General features: G+C 42.8%; 1 long non-coding RNA gene across 1 annotated transcript; it reads left to right on the top strand.

The window, feature by feature from the left end:
• Positions 1–3,619: 3,619 nt before the first annotated feature.
• LOC306939951 lies at positions 3,620–8,938 on the top strand. The gene is made up of 2 exons (XR_013791951.1): positions 3,620–4,159; positions 7,509–8,938. It is a non-coding gene; the product is annotated as an uncharacterized lncRNA (long non-coding RNA).
• Positions 8,939–13,036: the final 4,098 nt, after the last annotated feature.

Below are 13,036 nucleotides of genomic sequence, written 5' to 3' on the forward strand. Positions count from 1 at the left end.
ATAGGTCCACACAGGAAGGCTGCTCAGCATTCTGGATACCGTTGGTAGACTATAGGTCCACACAGTACCACGGTCTGGATACCGTTGGTAGGCTATAGGTCCACACAGTAAGGCTGCTCAGCATTCTGGATACCGTTGGTAGGCTATAGGTCCACAGGAAGGCTGCTCAGCATGGCCACTCACTCGCAGAGCTGCTCACTCAGGAGAGTATAGGCCTACCTCACGAGGCTCACGAGGTCTACAATATAGCCCATAAAGTGCAGAACTGACAGCTGATGTAAAGTCCATGCAGAAGTTGATTTTAAGTGAGGCTTGTTATTTTGGGTGCAATGCTGCTAGTCGAGAGAGAAGTTAGACAACCGATCGTTAAAAATTAGTGTGACTAAATATTTGTACACTCTCAAGTTACAAATGAATCACTGAGGATTTTACCGTTTTAGTGTTGTGTAGAGAGAGGGAAGTCAGTGGAACCGAAAGTGATCGAAAATCCAGGAAGTTGACCTCTTGTGATCTTGGACTGCATGGTTTAGTAAAGGTCTAGCCTAGTACCCAGGCTTTTATGTTATGGATGAATGTTGGGTTCAAATGTATTTTAATCCTGTAATTGAGCTTTGTATAACCTGAATTAAAGTTCAAAATGCTTAAAGAATGTTGCTTATGTTGGTGGTCCTTTTTGAGCATTTTTATTCACTCAGGTCTGCACACACACACACACACACACACACACACACACACACGCCTACATTTGCTGAGGAAGAATGTGATACTCCATTTCGGGAAATGTAGTAGGATACTGGATATTGAATTGTGTTAATGCTACAGCCAAAAACCAGACCAGGATTCTCTTTAATTTGAAAGATCCCCAGTTTGATTATGCATAGACCAATTAATTGTTTTGTGGAATCTTGGAACCAAATTCTATGCATAATTCTACAATAATGTGTATGTGTATTTGCATTCAGTAGACCTGAGTGACTTTTCGCTCATGCATCCTGTTGACACCTATGGGGGTATCGATGTGGCGCCTGTTTATACTGTATCTGTGCCTTTTGTTTGAGTTTAGTTCCTGGGACACACCCAAAGGGCATCTACATGTGTTGTATCTGAGACAGTTGTTCCAAGTCATCCAAAAATACAAAGTACAAGTACAGATACTCAAAATGTGTTACTTTAATATAGTACTCAAGTAAATGTACTTTGTTACTGTCCAACTGGTTGGTATGAATACCAACGAACTCGCCCCGGGTTAAGAACTGCTCAGGCTGGTATTCCTAAACGTAACCTAAGTAAACTATGCTTAATTAAACAGTTAAACCTAACCTTATTCCTAACCTTAATCTCAGTAAAATGGTGCCAAAGGCTAACTCTATTCCTAAATTTAACCCCAGTAAAACTATGCCTAACTAAACTTATTTCTAATCTTATTCTCAAGAATACAAGAACCGCCCCACCGAGCGGTCGGCGGAAGCAAACGAGGGCGAGCGGCCGAGTGCGTTTTAAGTCGAGCATTCTGGATACCGTTGGTAGACTATAGGTCCACACAGTAAGGCTGCTCAGCATTCTGGATACCGTTGGTAGGCTATAGGTCCACACAGGACCACGGTCTGGATACCGTTGGTAGGCTATAGGTCCACACAGGACCACGGTCTGGATACCGTTGGTAGGCTATAGGTCCACACAGGACCACGGTCTGGATACCGTTGGTAGGCTATAGGTCCACACAGGACCACGGTCTGGATACCGTTGGTAGGCTATAGGTCCACACAGGACCACGGTCTGGATACCGTTGGTAGGCTATAGGTCCCCACAGGAAGGCTGCTCAGCATTCTGGATACCGTTGGTAGGCTATAGGTCCACACAGGACCACGGTCTGGATACCGTTGGTAGGCTATAGGTCCCCACAGGAAGGCTGCTCAGCATTCTGGATACCGTTGGTAGGATATAGGTCCACACAGGAAGGTAGCCGCAATTTGCAACTCTAGATTTTTTTATAATGGGATGAATCTAGAGTTGCAATACCCTCCATTGACTCCCCACTCATCATTTTGCGTTTGCGATCTGCTCGTCTTAAACGACGTTAAACTCACCAACATTGCAGCTGTAGTCCAAGCTTGAATTATTCTCTTTCAATCTGCAAAGCTTGTTTTTCATAAAAATCCCCCGTAGACATGTTATGAGCTACTTTCTGTCAAGAAATTCTGTGCAAGTGATTCTTTTTCTAAGTGCTGGAGTTTGGAAGCGCTCGTCGTAAGTCACTGAACGTCCCTGCATGCATCTGTTTCGCATTTGCACATAATGCAGGAGGCAGCAGCGCGACCCCTTAATAAAAACGAGCGCTTCCAAACTCCAACATTTCTTCTTCTTGACAGAAAGTAGCTCATAACATGTCTACGGGGGATTTTTATGAAAAACAAGCTTTGCAGATTGAAAGAGAATAATTCAAGCTTGGACTACAGCTGCAATGTTGGTGAGTTTAACGTTGTTTAAGACGAGCAGATCGCAAACGCAAAATGATGAGTGGGGAGTCAATGGAGGGTATTGCAACTCTAGATTCATGCCATTATAAAGAAATCTAGAGTTGCAAATTGCGGCTAACAGGAAGGCTGCTCAGCGTGGCCACTCACTCGCAGAGCTGCTCACTCAGCAGAGTATAGGCATACCTCACGAGGCTCAAGCCTGCACTGACGGCGCACCTATTATCAAGTGATTTAAGGATGTGTAAAAAGTAATGTTTTTGTAGTAGAACCACTTTATTTCAATAAATTCAACAGCTATAAGTTATAATAATCAGCTCTTTACTGTGTATACGAAGAGATATTGTAACATATTAGGAATAGTATACAAAACAATAAGTTAGGCATATGTAGGTAAAAGTAAAATATATAGTTTTGTTAAAAAAATAAAGCAGGCCTACTGGGCGTTAAGTGTATCCACTGCATTTTTTCTGATGAGACCATGTTGGAAAGTCAGATGAACAAAGGCTACCATAGTATGGATAGAAATAGTATGAACCGCCTTAACATCAAGGTCTACAATATAGCCCATAAAGTGCAGAACTGACAGCTGATGTAAAGTCCATGCAGAAGTTGATTTTAAGTGAGGCTTGTTATTTTGGGAGCAATGCTGCTAGTCGAGAGAGAAGTTAGACAAACGATCGTTAAAAATTAGTGTGACTAAATATTTGTACACTCTCAAGTTACAAATGAATCACTGAGGATTTTACCGTTTTAGTGTTGTGTAGAGAGAGGGAAGTCAGTGGAACCGAAAGTAATCGAAAATCCAGGAAGTTGACCTCTTGTGATCTTGGACTGCATGGTTTAGTAAAGGTCTAGCCTAGTACCCAGGCTTTTATGTTATGGATGAATGTTGGGTTCAAATGTATTTTAATCCTGTAATTGAGCTTTGTATAACCTGAATTAAAGTTCAAAATGCTTAAAGAATGTTGCTTATGTTGGTGGTCCTTTTTGAGCATTTTTATTCACTCAGGCCTGCACACACACACACGCACACACACACACACACACGCCTACATTTGCTGAGGAAGAATGTGATAGGCTGGCTAACTGTGCCCGATTCTGATAAACGCAGCTCTCGCTTCATGAACTAATTGGGATGCTGACCAACCGGCTGGCAACATATCCAGTCTCTACGGTCGGCAACGACAACAGTGTCCTTATTAATAATTGGCGCGCTTGAATGATAGAAATTCAATATAGGTTACATATGCTGATGCGTTCAGCTATACCTATCCGATCCGCTCGAATCCGCTTGTATTCCGCTTGAATCGAGTATGATGATCATGGGTCAGGTGACGCCGCTGCAGCTTGTCTGAGGACCTAACGGTCAAATTGGACTTTATTGATTGACTGTTGTCACGCACGCGGCACGCTTTTTACGGGGACTACGGTGGCAATTAAACGTTGATGGTCAGTATCTCCGTGCACAGTGCACTGCCTTGTGCCTTCAGTTCTGTGACTGTCTGCAGATCGAGTCACTCTGCACACCGCGGTTGGTTCCGTAGAGAGGACATGGACCCCGCAGTGCTCATCTTCCTGCTGTATGTGTTGATAGCTCATGAGTTGTTCTGTGGAGTCAGGCAGTACTGGCGGCAGGCGAATATGCCCCGCAAACGGCCGCCAGGACCCATGTTGTATTCAAGGTGAGGTTTGAATTTAAGTCTATGCTTTTCATTTCGGGAAATGGAGTAGGATACTGGATATTGAATTGTGTTAATGCTACAGCCAAAAACCAGACCAGGATTCTCTTTAATTTGAAAGATCCCGAATTTGATTATGCATAGACCAATTCATTGTTTTGTGGAATCTTGGAACCAAATTCTATGCATAATTCTACAATGTATGTGTATTTACATTCAGTAGACCTGAGTGACTTTTAGCTCATGCATCCTGTTGACACCCCTATGGGGTATCGATGTGGCGCCTGTTTATACTGTATCTGTGCCTTTTGTTTGAGTTTAGTTGTGTGGGACACACCCAAAGGACATCTACATGTCATTGTTATGATGAATTCCTGTTCTGTCCTTTGTCTATATAGAAGTGTCTATTTGTACGTCTCTAAATGTTTTTGATGAATTGAATATGGTGGACCCTATTGGAAACAAGTGTAATGCTTAATTGGGTCGTCCACTCACAGTTAACAGCCTTTGTATTGAGTTTGTGCTTGAAATGTACTGTAATTCTGCAAACTGTTAATACATTTTTCAATCAATCAAACATGTATCTGAGACAGTTGTTCAAAGGGTAAATGGTTCAAAGGGTCTCCACCTATCTAGGGGGGTGGCCACAGGCCAGTCTGTCTGGTTCAATGTGTATTGTAAACTGTTAAGCAAGTTGATTTCTATGAAACTTGGTCAGTCTAACGGACGGAGCATATGCTGTGCTGTGTGTTGTCGAAATAAACCATCTCTGAGGAACATCATCTCTCTGTCTGCTGCCGTGTCACAATTCTCTTTGGTTAAGTCTCTGTATAGTATTTGGGATGGTATGTACCCAAAATATACCACAGTTTACAAACATTGGAACTGAGCGCACGGGTGACTGTTTCATGTAATCAATTCCCAACAGATCTCCAAACCTGTTTTGGGGAGAGCTGGTTTCAGTCCATTCAACCTCCTATTGTGAGTTGGCTAGTGAGATGCACCCTAGGAGACATTTATGCTTCAAAACAGTATTGCGCACAGAGAACAGCTGATATACAAGCTCACAATCGTCGCACTGTTGTGAGCGTAGAGGTCTGCCGTGCACGACACCATCGCGGGACGAAGCATAAATTATACTTGATGGGCTGCAGGTGCGCGTGCAGCCGTTCACAAATAGGCTCTGCTGCCGTGATCATGAGCGCAGCGCACCTCCCGGATATGTGCCCTCTCCCTACGCTCATTCTGTAGCTTCGAGATGAGGTCACACACAGGGCCCCTCCCACCCCGTTCAGAAACTGCGCATGTTTCCACAAGGAACGATTCTTACCCTTTTCTAAACAATGAATCCAAAACGTGAAGGGGCAGAAAGGGTTTACACTAATTCAAATGTAGCCACGTCCAAGAAAATCAGAGTTTAAACGGTTACGAGCGTTACAGCGGTTGGTTTAGTCAGCCGCTTCCATGTCTATCAAGGGATTCGTGCGTGTGCGCGTGCATGTCGAAAAAAATATTATTATTATTGTTCAAACACAAGACAACAGAAACCAAGGATATATATTTCAAGGGCGAGAGATCACAATAAAAATCCTAATCATTCTTCCTCCACACTGGGATAAAAACAGCATCTAAAAGTTTGATGGGGCATTTTTTTACACGTGAGTGCAGTTAGAACTTTTCCATTGCATCTTATGAGAGGTGGTGTTCTTCTGCTGCCTTGATGCGCGCACATGCTGTTGCTTATCAGTGTGATGTCGTTTGTTAAGGCATGGGTTCTCAAAGTGGGTTCCGGGGACCCCTGGGGGTACTTGAGGGAGTTCCAGGGGGTACCTAGCTCGATAGGCCTATCTCACAGCATTTCCCCGCCCCCTTTCCACGCCCCCTTTTGGTGCTAGTGGTATTTTTTTTGCGGTCCATAGGCTTCCATGTTAAAAGAGGTATTTTCACAAGCCACAAACTACCGTTTTGTAAAGGTAAGGTTTATTCTACTTTTTTGAGTTGTTATACCATTGTGTTTTCTTCATATTATTATCGGTCTTTGACATTTTAACATTAACACTAATGTTAAATGACACCACTATCTACCGGAAGTGGGCGTGGAAAGGGGGCTGTGAGATAGGCCTATTAGAGATGGGAACCAAATGGACCCTTATGGGTCTGTAACTCTGAAAGTGTACAAATGGAACCAAATGGACCCTTATGGGTCTGTAACTCTGAAAGTGTACAAATGAAACCAAATGGTCCCTAACTGGTCCATTTGGTTCCATTTGTACACTCAGAGTTAAATTAACAGTACTTTTACAATATGAATTGGGGGTCCTAGAGATAGAAATTACATGAAATGGGTGTCCGTAGACTAATGCATGTCAAACTGGGGGTCCTTGAAATTAAACTGGTTGAAAATCACTGCTATAGCCGTCAAAATCTTCTCTTATGGGGGTCCCTGGCATATCTTTTTTTTCCAAATGGGGGTCTGCGGGCTCATCAGTGTCAATTTGGGGGTCCTTGACATGAAAACGCCTTAGCATGTGTTAAGACGTCTATAGCCTATAGGATTAGGACCCCCCAATGTACAAAACTCTGAGAAAGTGCAAATAGAACCCAATGGATCCGTTAAGGATCCATTTGGTTCACTATAGAGCGTCGCAGTCCCGCCTCCTACCCTGGACCAGGAAATGAAACCCAATGCATTTTTCCCATAGACATTTCTTAAAGTATGTATTTAAAGACTGTTACGCCGCGGACAAAGCCAACTCGAGTCGTGACAACTCATGACAACACAAACAATATTTTGGACCAAACAAATAATTACAAAGAAGAAAAACAACAAAAAAAGTGTTGTAACCTGCCGTTTTTTTCTTCTTTCTAATTATTTGTTTGGTCCAAAATATTGTTTGTGTTGTCATGAGTTGTCACGACTCGAGTTGGCTTTGTCCGCGGCGTAACCGTCTTTAAATAAATACTTTAAGAAATGTCTGAGGAAAATGCATTGGGTTTCATTTCCTGGTCCAGGGCAAGGACAGTCTAAGAAGGATGAGACGCGAAGACCATACGGGCGACGCCATGTTGCTTTGGAAGGAAAGAAACATGCGCAGTTGAGACCAAGGAAGCTGAACGCGGAAGTGTTGGCTGCATATAGCCCATTGCGCATGTTTCTTTCCTTCCAAAGCAACATGGCGTCGCCCGTATGGTCTTCGCGTCTCATCCTTCTTAGACTGTCCTTGGTCCAGGGTAGGAGGCGGGACTGCGACGCTCTATAGGCCTACTATACTATCAATCAAATTGGGACCCCACAAGGACTCCCGCTAAAACATTTTTATCAGCTTTACTGTGAAATTCCTCTTTCCTACAGCATTCAGGTGCAGGGAGCCTGGAGTGTGAGCAGCCAGCCCACCAGGACGGAACGATGGAGAGAGTCACCACGAAAGGGTTCACCACGAAAGGGTTGTCGGATTGTGAGAAAAGCATAATGAAGAGACAAGATGAACATACGGTATATGGAGGATATATACAGACTCACAACACACATGACCTCTCATCCCTCTCTGTAGCTGTATGAATGGGACCTATACAGTTTCCTTTTGGAGGCTTCTTTTATTTTATTTTTCCTGATCGGTAGCTTATATTGTGCACCATGTGGAATCTTTAAGCAAAATAATGATGTTTTGACTGCTATCTGCTGTTGATTGTTTCACGTCAGGCCTATATGCTGATGATTTGGGCAATAGGTTATGGAGGACGTTTATGTCAGTGTAGTGTAGTTCAAGTATGTTTGATCAGTATCGAAAAGGATAAGAACCAAATGGACCAAATGGACCCTTATGGATGCATTTGGTTCTATTTGTACACTCTGTTACTGAAGGATAACACTGTAAATTGTATTGATTGCAGGGGGCCCATTTTCTCTGCTTTCTATAGAGTCTCTTGTCCTAGCTTGTAGGCTGTGTGTGTGTGTAAAGGATATTTGTGTCGGATCCTTTCTATTAATTGTGACCAAGACAATTATGTGGATGCTTTCATTTCAACATGAAACTTTAACAAACATAATGTAGCCTAAATGCCTAATATAAGTACTGTGTACAAACGGTAGCCTTAGAGCCTACTGTGCAATTTTTATAGGGCTATGGTTTCTGATTCGATGGTGGAAGTGAGTCCCAGGTCCCTACAACAGGGACCCCTGGCCCTTATGGGTCCTTTTGGTTCCATTGTAATTGTTGTAAATTAACACTGAGGATTTTACTGTGCAATGTCTATACCGGGGACAACCAACAAGAACACAAATACTAATCATGAAAGTGTAACAGTGAAATGTGTAGGCCTACTAACGAATGATTTAAGTGACGATTGAATGATTGCTTTTCGTAAAACATGGTTATCTGTGTGAAATTCCTTATTGTTTTGACATATGTTTTTTTTTTTGTGGCTTTCACCTTCATTTTATATTTTTTATGGAGGGACAGAAGAAAGGGGGGAAAAAAGGGAGAGAGAGAGTGGGAAAGAGAGCCAAGCACATTTTTGTGAGGATTTGTTTTCTAAGTAATATTTTAGTGAGGCAGAAAATAATTGTAATGTAAAGATGAACCTGCCCCTATTGTATCCACATTCCATGTACCACATGTATTATTCCATGTGTAAGTACATTTTTTTTGTCTGGCCCCATTTTGTCTTTTGTCCATTTGGACGTTTTGACCCACAACAGGTCTTCGTCAGTTATGACGTATCATACCTGTTGTGGGTCGAAACCTTGTCCTCTTCAAATAAATTACTCTGGGAGCTGTAGAACACTGTGCGGACCTCCTTCCTTTTCCCTGTATGTATTTCTTTGTTCAGCACCTGAATAATTATTTAGAGATGTGCGTGCTTCCCTCTGGACTCTATTTTTAAATGTCTGAATCCAACATGATATATGATATAGTACTTTATTAATGTACATAGGGCTGAAGTGGTTAATGTTTTGCGTTAATAATACAAATCTATGAAGTAACTAACTATAAAGTTTTCAACTAATTGTAGTGGAGCAAAAGTACAATATTTTGTCTGAGATGTAGTGGAGTAAAAGTATTGGAAAATGGAAATACCCAAGTAAAGTACCAATACCTAAACATTTTTCTTAAGTACAGTTACTTTACACCACTGCCTATATAATTTAGTAGCAACAACCTCTCCCTGTGTGAGAGGCAATCTATGAGCATACCTATTTACACGCACCTCGGAAGTGGGTGCAGGGCCAATAAGGCAATCATGGAAGGCGGTAGGGCCCGCACACCATTCTTTTGGTAAATAATTACTTTATTGAATAAATGATAACGTTTCGATCTTGGTAGATCTTCGTCAGGTCAGTATACAGATACGCACATGTTTCATCACATTTATACATTCCCCACAGATTGAGTCCCTCCCCCCCGTTGTGTGCCACCCCCACAAAACACAGGTGAGTCTCATTACTCATGTGGAGCCAGAATTGTGTATGCAGAAGATACTTATATATATACCATTTACACCATTTTCTCTCTAGTTGAGACTACCTGAAATTCATGTCCCCCCACATTATCTCATGCGTGTGGACATGGACCTATTAAACATAAATACAGAATAACACCAGTAAGGGTCCATTTGGATATAGGAGGGTTCATATAGGGCCCCTCTAGGTGACTCAGGATGCAGATACACAGAAGCAACTCACTTGGGCACTTTTTCATAATATAGGAGCATAGAATTAAAATGTTCTCTGTTCTGAGTACCTATTTGGAGAGTACAGCTTCCATTAAATGGACCGAGGGAATAAGGCATGGACTAGAAGCTACAGAAAATGTCTCATTTCATTTTCTTGATTCAGACCTTTTGGAGACATGTATTGTATGTATAATATAATAACTTAAATGTCTAAGTAGGTGGTTGTCTACATTGCCACCCCTTCGTGGAGTCTTGACATGCTCTATTACATTGTGTTGTGCTTCTGCAAAGCAGAATACCTACTTGACCAAAGCCTGTGCAACAAACCATACTTAAAAGGGCTTGTCCCCCGTATGAGTCCTCATGTGTGACTTCAGAGTGTGATTAGCACTAAAACTTCTAAAACAATATGTGCAACTAAAGGATCTTGTTAAGCCCAAATCACACCAGTTGCAACTACTCACCGCAACTAGTCGCAACTCAACAGTTTTAAGGTCAACCACACACATGCAACTCCTTGCAACTGCCATTGGTGGTTGCAAATAGTTGCATGTTGCAAGGAGTTGCATGGTGAATCATTGGTGTGGTTTGGGCTTAGAGGTGAGACTTTACTGAGAAGATTTTGCCTCAGTAGTATAGGTCTTCTCTCTTCTATGAGTTCCCTGATGACGTTTGAGATTACCGTTGGTGCTGAACCGTTTCCCACACTCGTCACAGTGGTATAGGCTTGTGTGAATTCTCCGATGAAGTCTGAGATTACTGCTCTGCCTGAACCATGTCCCACATTGGTCACACTGGTAGGGCTTCAGTCCTGTGTGAATTCTCTGGTGATCTTTGAGACTACTGCTGTGGCTGAACCGTTTCCCACACCGGTCACAGTGGTAGGGCTTCTCTAATGTGTGAATTCTCTGATGAATTTTAAGAATCTTGCTGTTGCTGAACCGTTTCCCACACCCACATTGGTAGGGTTTTTCTCCTCTATGAGTTATCTCATGTTCTTTGAGATTACTGCTAGTGCTGAACTGTTTCCCACACCCACAGTGGTATGGCTTCTCTCCTCTGTGAATTCTCTGATGAAGTTTGAGACTACCGCTGTGGCTGAACCGTTTCCCACATTGGTCACAGTGGTAGGGCTTCTCTCCTGTGTGAATTCTCTGGTGAACTTTGAGATTATGGCTGTCGCTGAACCTTTTCCCACATTGATCACAGTGGTATGGCTTCTCACCTGTGTGAATTCTCTGATGAAGTTTGAGATGAGTGTCTATGGTGAACTGTTTCCCACATTGGTCACAGTGGTATGGCTTCTCTCCTGTGTGAATTATTTGATGACATTTGAGATGAGCATCTATCGTGAACCATTTCCCACAGTGGTAGGGCTTCTCTGCTCTAGGAGTTCTCTGGTGAAGTTTGAGATGACTGACTGCTGTAGATATGTTTCTTCGGTGGTAGTTTGGCAGGAAAGACATCTTGGATGTAGAATGAGGAGAGAGAAAAAAAAAACATAACATTTATTGAAATAACATGCAAGCTGTGTTGTATTACCAACTGATAATGTTCTAAGTTTATGTCGGCAACTGCCAGGCACAGATTGGACATTGTAACATGTATGCAGATTCTGTAGCCAGTGAGTCATTGCCAGGGCTACAGGCTGAACTGTAAAAGAGCTTCAATAGCCTATACTGACTGTGTAATACCCAGTGTAGGAGCCATTATGATGGTGCTAATTATTGGTTAGGTTGGCATATTATTTTTGAACACTTGGTGGCGGGCTTTAGATTTGACAGCACTGGGTGTGTATTTAGAGGGTCACTCAGGTGCACTAATCAGATCACATAGGACACAGGAAATGGTAGGAGCACACCGTTTCTTACCAGCAGCAACAGAACAGAGACAGACAAACTTCAACAATAACATCACTGGTATGTTCATGTTCATGATTAAAACTGCTCACTTCTGCTCAATAAATACAACAAAACTGGACCTAAGACTGGACATTCATCTGTTATGTTTCTGTTAGTACTCTGCGTAGGATCACTCCCATCACCTGTGAAGTAACGTGCAAAAACACATTGGAAGGGAAGGATTGCCGTTACACCCAGTCATTGCATCAGACCCAGTGCAGTTATCTGGTACTGGAATGAAATGAGCACTGTCCACTGTGCCCAGTGTTCCTCTTGGTGTAGGCTAGGGCGCGATTCATACTCCTATTTTAGAGCCGAACAAGAAAAAGTGCAGTTCTGGGCACAGGTCTCCACCAGGAGGATAGGACTGTGTGAGATGTTTGGCAAAATGTTTAGGAGTAATATAAACATGTTTTCTTGTTTGTTAGTTTTTTGCAACAATTTTCTTCAGAGCCAGATCACTCATAGCATGAGTAGTGCAACTTTGGAAGGCAATCTTAGCCAATCAGTGTAGAATCAGAGACATCCAACAGACTCGTCTTGATCACATGACTACAGAGATCAGCCGTGAGGCTGATTTGGAAAAAAATTAGTGGTATGTCGTCCTCGGCCTAGTGGAAATGTGCGTGTATAATTTCACGGAAATTGCACACTGTTTGTGATTTGTGGCATTTTGTTCGAAACGGACCAATCATGTGAGCTTTGGAAGCCAATCTTAGCCAAGATGGGAAATGGTGCAGATCCGTGTTGATCACATGACTATGGAGATAGTGTATACCGAATTGTGTGATGTATGGATAAAATGTGTATGAGTAATCTACAGAAATGTGTTTTGCCTAAATCGGCCTCATGGTGGCGCTATAACAGGCTGTTGAGGAATATTTGGGGCAGAGGTTTGTCGTTGGCATCCAGGGAGTGTGTGTGCAAAGTTTGGCATGGATCGGGCCAACGGTGCCGGAGATTAGCTGGTAACGGACGGAAGGAAGGAAGGACGGACGGACACACACACGGACGGAGTGCAAAACATACTCTCTCCCCATGCCTTCGGCCTGGTGGAGACAATAAAAGTCGGTTCGGCGCTGTAGAGCCTACAATGTGACGTAATTTGAGGTTCGGGGGGGGGGGGCGGCTCTTCGGTGCTACTGAAAATTTCTGACGAGCCGAAATCATTTCGGCACTACAGCGGTAAAATAGGGTAGCGGTAGCCCTAGGTCAATCCCCTGGCCTCATGTATGCAGAGTGTGGATGTCAAAGACATGCCAATGACTAAAGTGAAGAAAGTATCCATGATTAGAACATAATTGAA

Source organism: Electrona antarctica (assembly GCF_951216825.1).
Source record: "Electrona antarctica genome assembly, chromosome: 16".
Taxonomy (NCBI): Eukaryota; Metazoa; Chordata; class Actinopteri; order Myctophiformes; family Myctophidae; genus Electrona; species Electrona antarctica.